The sequence below is a fragment of the Lactuca sativa genome, chromosome 8 (assembly GCF_002870075.4).
Source record: "Lactuca sativa cultivar Salinas chromosome 8, Lsat_Salinas_v11, whole genome shotgun sequence".
Classification (NCBI taxonomy): Eukaryota; Viridiplantae; Streptophyta; class Magnoliopsida; order Asterales; family Asteraceae; genus Lactuca; species Lactuca sativa.
In genome coordinates this window covers 140,283,541-140,291,879 of record NC_056630.2, presented here as the reverse complement: position 1 = coordinate 140,291,879, position 8,339 = coordinate 140,283,541, and positions in this window count along the sequence as shown.

The following is an 8,339-nucleotide window of genomic DNA, read 5'->3' as shown; positions in this document are numbered from 1 at the left end:
TTATGCTTTTAGAGCCTTTTAATCTTCATGGATACTTATGGGAACGTAAAGATAGAATCTTTACATGTTAATCGAGCCTAAGGAGCCCAGATCTACAAGTTATATGCGCTAGATTCAAGCAGAATCGAGTTTATAGTAACTCCATGCATGCGACTCGGCGAGTCAAGCCGCGAGTCCCCGAGTTTTCCCCTTTTTGAGTGATTCTGAGTGGGGACCAGCGAGTAGTGGAATGGACTCAGTGAGCCGGGGTCAGACTTAGTAATGGAGGGACTCGACGAGTTGTTCATACAACTCGGCGAGTCCATGGCAATCTTCTTAGTTCAAGAACAACTCGCCGAGTTGTTCATACAACTCGGCGAGTCGGATGCAGATAGCCTGAGTTCTAGAATGGAAAGGAAACTCATCGAGTTGATGCCATACTCGACGAGTAGCAACGAACAGGGTTGAGAAGTGAGAGTAGGGACTCGGCGAGTTGGCGGCCCAACTCGGCGAGTCAGGTCAACTGTAAGTTGACTTTGACCGGGAGAGTTGAATTTGGAAAGGGGTAAAAGAGTCATTTTACCCCAATACAGTTATTAGTATTTGATTGAGTGTGTTTGTGGAATTGTAGCCAGGGAGATACCGGAGCAGCAGCAGATAGCTTCCAGAGCCATACACTTAGCAGACAGTTCACGAGGTGAGTTCCCTTCCAGTAGGAACGAGTCTAAGGCCACAATGTCGGCCCATTCAATTAGTAATAGTGGCTCAGATAGGTTTGTGTGCTATGTGCTCCAGGTTATGGCCCGAAGCAGTATGCAGTATATGTTGTTAGTTGATATGTTTATGCTATGTTATGTTCAGTACTTTCGGAGTTCTGTCCGATGCAGTCAGTTCTGGACTTCGGTCCGATGCAGTTAGTTTTGGACTTCGGTCTGAGGCAGGAGGCAAGGCCTCAGTAGTTCCGGACTTCGGTCCGATGCAGTTTCCGGACTTCGGTCCGATGCAGAGGGCAAGGCCCTGGTTAGTTCCGGACTTTGGTCCGATGCAGTTTCCGGACATCGGTCCGATGCAGTGGGCAAGGCCCAGTAATTGTTATATGTTTTTATGGTATGTGGTAATTTGGGGGAGCTCACTAATCTTCGTGCTTACAGTTTCAGTTTTGGTTTTAGGTACTTCTGCAAGTAAAGGGAAGAGCTCGGGATGATGGCATCGCACACACCACAGCTTCAGTTTTTGTCATGGGAGATTGTTTTGATACTTAGTTTGATTTGATACACTTGTATCACGACATTTTATTATGTTTTGAGATATTTGACGTATGGTTTTATGATATGACGTTCAGCATATGATTTTTATTATTATTAAAACAATTTTTTTTTAGTTGTATTTTGGGATGTTACAAGTTGGTATCAGAGCCTTGGTTTGAGTTATTCGGATACAGTCTCGGGTGTGTCTGAACTCAAACTAAGGGAAAGATAAAAAGACTTTCAAAAGGAAAATGTTTTCGAAAGAAATTTTTTTGAAAAGCGCTTAGAAAGAAAAGAGTTTTGAAAACAAGATAAGGGTGTGGTGCATGCGATCAGTCGAGCTCAAGTAAGTACTCCCAAATTACCCATACAAGTTTATCTTATGTCTAATTGTTTCAGTTTCAGTAGAACAGTATGCTAGTATAGGACTAAGGATCTAGGAGGATGCCTTATGTGCCTGCTTTGTGTGTTCCAACTTCATGAGAATTGCATGTTAGCATCAAGTAGACAACAGTAGGATAGCATGTTTAGGTTATGCCTGATAGCACGAGCTTAGCATTGTATACTAGTACAGTTTTTCATTACGAGGATAGAATTGCTTGAGTAGTTTCCGTGTCCAAATGCTACTTGCTTTGTGCTTTGTGGGACTCTGAGTGATGGGAGTTAGCCGTTAGGTGAATGCGCCACATCACATGTGAACAGGGTTGAATAATCTCAGAGTGTTGGATTTGGCCCTACTGCGTAGCTCTTGTTTGAGTCTAACCGTTGTGGGGACGAGTTCTGTACTCGAAGGATTATCTGAGCCTCGCCACATGTGATGGCATTCATGTAATGACTAATTAGCATCACAAGGAGGCCTTCAGCAGTTGAGGACTGGTAAGGATTGAGTCAGATATTTCCCTAGGGCAAGCCTAGGATGAGTGTAGTAGAGATCAACAGCATTAGTAGTGGTCGGGTGGAGTCGAGGCAGCTCTTGAGGAAAGTACGGATAGATGTGGAAGGTAGTAGGGGCCCATACTACTGGAAGTAGAGGATCTGTACTCGAATCAAGGAAGGCCGAGATGAGACCGGAGGGTCTGTATTAGTAGTGATCCCTCGAGATATATCAGTGTTTCTGACATTTACCGTAATGTGTTTTCAGAATGGTGGTTTTACGCTCTAGACCAGCAGGTGGCAGTTCAGGTGCCGGAGGAGGATCGGGATCAGGCTCAGGAGCCGAACAGTTGGATGAGCAGAACAGAGAGTTCTTCACTTCAGAAGTCACTCGTATCATTCTTGAGCAGAGTCCAGTGATCTTTGGTTCGATCAAGGAGGGTATACTAGAGTTAATGGAGAAGAAGCTAGGCACCTTTCGTGCTGAGGTGGTGGCCATGATGGGGTCGCGCACGCTTACTTTCAGGGAGTTCCGGGCATGTGGAGCTCCAGACTACCACGGGGCGCGGGACCCCATAGCGAGTACTAGATGGTTGGCGGATGTGGCCAACGCATTCCGCTCGAGCAGGTGTCTCGAGGGGGACAAGGTCAGATTGACGTCCTGTCTTGTGAAGGACAGGGCGCGAGATTGGTGGGAGGATGTTGGACATGCCATTGGAGATGATGCAGCGTTAGATGCCATGACCTGGGCTGATTTCTCTACCAGATTCATGGTGGAGTTTGCACCAGTTATTGAGGTGCAGCAGTTAGCCAGGGAGTTTCAGGACCTCACCCAGACTACAGAGACCGTGGCGGAGATCACCGCCAAGTTCAGGGAGAGGGCTCTTCTCGTTCCTCAGTATGCAGCTGACGAGGAAATGAAGAAGGCCCGTTATCATGAGATGCTACGGAGTGATATTCGCCAGTTTGTGAGCCGGTCCAGCTGTAAAACGCTGGATGACATGATTGCTAGGGCTCGGGAGAGGGAGATTGACATTGAGATGGAAAAGAAGAGGAAGCCGGAGGCAGTTTCGGGTACATGCAGTTCGGGCAAAAAGCCCAAGGTTTCGGATCACAGATCCAGGAGTCATCAGAGCCACGGTCGATGTGGCAAGTTTGGGAGATTGCACAATGGGGTGTGCAAGGCAGGGAGCTCCGGTTGCTACAAGTGCGGTCGGACTGGGCATTTGAGCAGAGATTGTACAGCCCCTGCTACCGCAATTGCGGCATCAGATCTGATTTGCTTTCAGTGCAATCAGAGGGGACATAAAAAGTCCCAGTGTCCGAGTTTAGCTGCAGCGGGGAAGGTGGCGGCACCTGCCCCTGCTACCTTGAGGATTACATATGGCCGTCAGGGCCGAGCCGAGGCGCCAGTGGCGAAGAGTAGAGCTTTTCAGATGACAGCATAGGAGACGCGAGCGACTCCTGATGTGGTGACGGGTATGTATCTTCCCTTCATCTCTGTATTTATTATTGATTATTGCTTATGGTTATATGTTTTGTATAGGGTCGTTCTCTGTGAACGACATTTCTGCTACAATATTATTTGATTCGGGGGCTACCCGGTGGATTTGGTCCCTATTCCCCTGCGAGGGAATAAGGTTATAGTGGGCATGGATTGGTTGAGCCCCAATGGGGCGGTGATAGATTGTGAGCTGCAGTTAGTGAGGGTTCGCACTCCCAGTGAGGGGGGGAGTTATTGATTCAGGGCGAGAGGCCACAACGCGGACTAGTTCTGTGTTCAGTGGCGAGAGCAAGGCGTTATTTTCAGCAGGGTTGCGCCGGTTATGTATCTTATGTCTTGGATGCCCGGGAGAAGGGCAAGACGACAGTTGACGATGTTCCGGTGGTGCGAGACTTCCCGAATGTATTTCCAGAGGATTTACCGGGAATACCTCCTAAGAGACAGGTCGAGTTCGGGATCGGTCTAATTCCTGGTGCGGCTCCGATAGCTAAGGCGTCGTACCGGTTAGCTGCCCCTGAGATGCAGGAGTTGCCTACGCAGCTGCAAGAGCTGCTAGAAAAGGGTTTTATTCGGCCGAGTAGTTCACCTTGGGGAGCGTCGATCCTGTTTGTGAAGAAGAAGGATGGGTCGCACCGTATGTGTATACACTATCGGGAGTTGAATAAGGCAACGGTGAAAAACCGTTACCCCCTCCCAAGGATAGACGATTTGTTTGATCAGCTTCAGGGGGCATCTTGGTTCTCCAAGATCGATTTACGCTCCGGATATCACCAGATGCGGGTTAGAGGCGAGGATGTGCAGAAGACTGCTTTCAGGACCCGCTATGGTCATTTCAAGTTCGTGGTGATACCTTTTGGGCTCACTAATGCTCCAGCCGTGTTCATGGATCTCATGAATCGCGTATGCAGACCGATGCTGGATCAGTCTGTGATAGTATTCATAGATGATATATTGGTGTATTCCAAGACTCAGGAGCAGCATGAGGAGCACCTGAGGGAGGTGATAGAAGTTTTGAGGAGGGAGAGACTTTTCGCGAAGTTCTCCAAGTGCGAGTTCTTGTTGCGTGAGGTGCAGTTCCTTGGTCACCTCGTCAACCAGAAGGGTATTTTGGTAGATTCGGCCAAGATAGAGGCTGAGATGCAGTGGGAGGTCCCAAAGTCTCCATCCGAGATTCAGAGATTCCTAGGTTTGGCAGGGTATTACAGGAGATTCATTCAGGATTTCTCCAAGATAGCAGTACCGCTCATCCGACTAACCAAGAAGTCGATGGTGTTTCGTTGGGGGCCTGAGCAGCAGGCGGCGTTTGAGACCCTCAAGCAGAGATTGTGCGAGGCTCCGATCCTTACCCTGCCAGAGGGAGTAGAGGATTTTGTAGTCTACTGTGATGCCCCAATCACATGTATGGGAGCAGTATTGATGCAGTGAGGCCATGTGATAGCTTACGCCTCGAGACAGTTGAAGCCTCACGAGGCTAACTATCCTACCCATGATTTAGAGCTGGGGTGGTGGTGTTTGCCCTCCAGATTTGGAGACATTACCTCTATGAGGTCCTTTCTACCATTTACACGGATCACAAGAGCTTGAGGTACCTTATGGATCAGCCGAATCTAAACATGAGGCAGAGACGGTGGTTGGATGTGCTAAAGGATTATGATTGTGAGATCCTTTACCATCTAGGGAAGGCCAACGTAGTGGCCGACGCCCTAAGCCGCAAGGCGACAGCAGCCCCCATTAGAGACTTATGTCTGAGGATGACAGTGATTACTCCGTTGTTAGAGCGGATCAGAGAGGCACGGGTTGAGGGCCTCAAGGAGGAAAGGCATAAGTGCGAGAGGATAGTGGGCCAAGTAGCTTCGTTTGATTATGATAGTCGAGGGTTGTTGACTCTTCATGGGAGAGTGTGGGTACCATACTGGGGCAGAGTACGGCAGGTGCTGATGGACGAGGCTCATAAGTCTCGATTTTCTATCCACCCAGGGGCGACGAAGATGTATAGAGATCTTCGACCCGATTACTGGTGGCCCTGCATGAAGCGGGATGTCGCCTGGTATGTAGAGAGGTGCCTGACCTGCAGGAAGGTCAAGGCAGAACACCAGAGGCCTCACGGCAAGATTCAGCCGTTAGACATTCCCGTGTGGAAATGGGAGGACATCACCATGGATTTTATCACCAAGCTTCCCAGGACCGCACGTGGGGTAGACTCGATTTAGGTAATAGTGGATCGGTTAACGAAGAGTGCTCATTTTATACCGATCCAGGAGAGCATATCGGCGGAAACGTTAGCTGACATCTATGTGCGGGAGGTAGTGGCACGTCATGGAGTGCCGGTATCGGTGGTGTCAGACCGAGACGTCTGTTTTACATCTAGATTTTGGAAGCAGTTTCACGACGTGATGGGTACTCGTCTCCATTTCAGCACCGCTTTCCACCCTTAGACGGACGGGTAGAGCGAGAGGACGATTCAGACTCTCGAGGACATGCTCCAGGCATGTGTCCTAGACTTTGGGGGCAGTTGGGATACGTATCTTCCGTTAGCGAAATTTTCATATAACAACAGTTACCATGCGAGTATTGATCGGCCTCCCTTCGAGATGCTCTATGGGAGGAAATGCAGGACCCCGATTTGTTGGGGCGAGGTCGGTCAGCGAGTCATTGGGAGCACCGAAGTGGTGCTCAAGACAACTGAGTTGATTCAGCAGGTTCGTAGTAGACTGCAGACTGCACAGAGTCGGCAGAAGAGCTACGCCGACAGGAGGCGTTCAGACTTGGAGTTCCAAGTGGGCGATATGGTCCTCCTGAAGGTCTCACCCTGGAAGGGTGTCATCAGGTTCCGGAAGAGGGGCAAGTTAGGCCCTAGGTTCATTGGTCCTTTTAGGATTTTGGCCCGGGTTGGACGGGTTGCGTATTGGTTAGATCTTCCGGCGGAGCTTAGCCAGATTCACAACACTTTCCATGTTTCCCAATTGAGGAAGTGTTTGGTGGACGAGTCAGCGGTGGTGCCCCTGGAGGACATTCAGGTCGATAGCAGCTTGAATTATATTGAGAGGCCGATAGCGATCTTGGATCGGAAGATGAAGATCTTGAGGAGTAAGGTGGTTGAGTTAGTAAAGGTGTAGTGGCAGCACCGAAAGGGGTCTGAGTGGACGTGGGAGGCTGAGGAGGAGATGAGAGAGCACTACCCGGAGTTGTTTGCAGATTCAGCCGTAGCAGACTTCAAGGACGAAGTCTGAGTCAAGTGGGGGAGAATTGTAACGTCCCGTCTCTGGTATGTTATTTTCATGTTTATTTATTTAGAAGTTTTCCAGAGGGACTCGGCGAGTCTATAGCCCGACTCGTCGAGTAGAGACGGGATTTCGAGCACGTGTAAGTCAGCGACTCGACGAGTCCATATTCGTGACTCGGCGAGTCCGCCTGTCTGGAAGAAACCCTAAATCCCCGGGTTTGCTCACTATTTAAGCAATGATATGTGCCCCAAACTCGCCTCCTTCACCCTCAGAGAGCCTGTGAGCAACCCTAAACCATTCCTTGTTTGATTAAAGTGTTTTGTGTGGATTCTTGAAGGTTTGAAGAAGAAAAAGAAGAAAGGACCAAAAAGAAGAGGTGTAGAGCAAAGATCCAAGGTCAAAATCAGAGTTCATTGAGGTATTTCTCGGAATCATTCTGTTTTGTGCTTAAAACCTCCATTGGAACACCTCTAAGGCTAGTTTAATGTATTTTACAAGCTTTATAGTTGTATGGATGCCTTGATGGGTCAAGATATCCCTAGATCTGTTCATTTAGGAGTTGTAGAGCCCTGATTTATTGCCTTTTTGAAGTTGCTTTGCATGAGAACCCTAGATCTAGCCTTTATTATGCTTTTTGAGCCTTTTAATCTTCATGGATGCTTATGGGCATGTAAAGATAGAATCTTTACGTGTTAATCGACCCTAAGGAGCCCAGATCTACAAGTTATATGCGCTGGATTCAAGCAGAATCGAGTTTATAGTAACTGCATGCATGCGACTCGACGAGTCGTTCTTCGGACTCGGCGAGTCGAGCTGCGAGTCCCCGATTTTTCCCCTTTTTGAGTGATTCTGAGTGGGGACCAGTGAGTAGTGGAATGGAGTCAGTGAGCCGGGGTCAGACTCAGTAATGTAGGGACTCGACGAGTTGTTCATACAACTCAGCGAGTCCAAGGAAATCTTCTTAGTTCAAGAACAACTAGTCGAGTTGTTCATACAACTCGGCGAGTCGGATGTAGATAGCCTGAGTTCTAGAATCGAAAGGAAACTGGTTGAGTTGATGCCATACTCGACGATTAGCAGCGAACAGGGTTGAGAAGTGAGAGTATGGACTCGGCGAGTTGGCGGCCCAACTCGGCGAGTCAGGTCAACTGTAAGTTGACTTTGACCGGGAGAGTTGAATTTGGCAAGGGGTAAAAGAGTCATTTTACCCCAATACAGTTATTAGTATTTGATTGAGTGTGTTTGTGGAATTGTAGCCGGGGAGATACCGAAGCAGCAGCAGATAGCTTCCAGAGCCATACACTCAGCAGCCAGTTCACGAGGTGAGTTCCCTTCCAGTAGGAACGGGTCTAAGGCCACAATGCCGGCCCGTTCAATTAGTAATAGTTTTCGGACCTCGGTCTGATGTAGTAGTTATTATGTTTGACGCCTTCGTGGCTCATACTGGTTTGCGTGTTATGTGTTCCGGGTTATGGCCCAAAGCAGTATGCAGTATATGTTGTTAGTTGATAT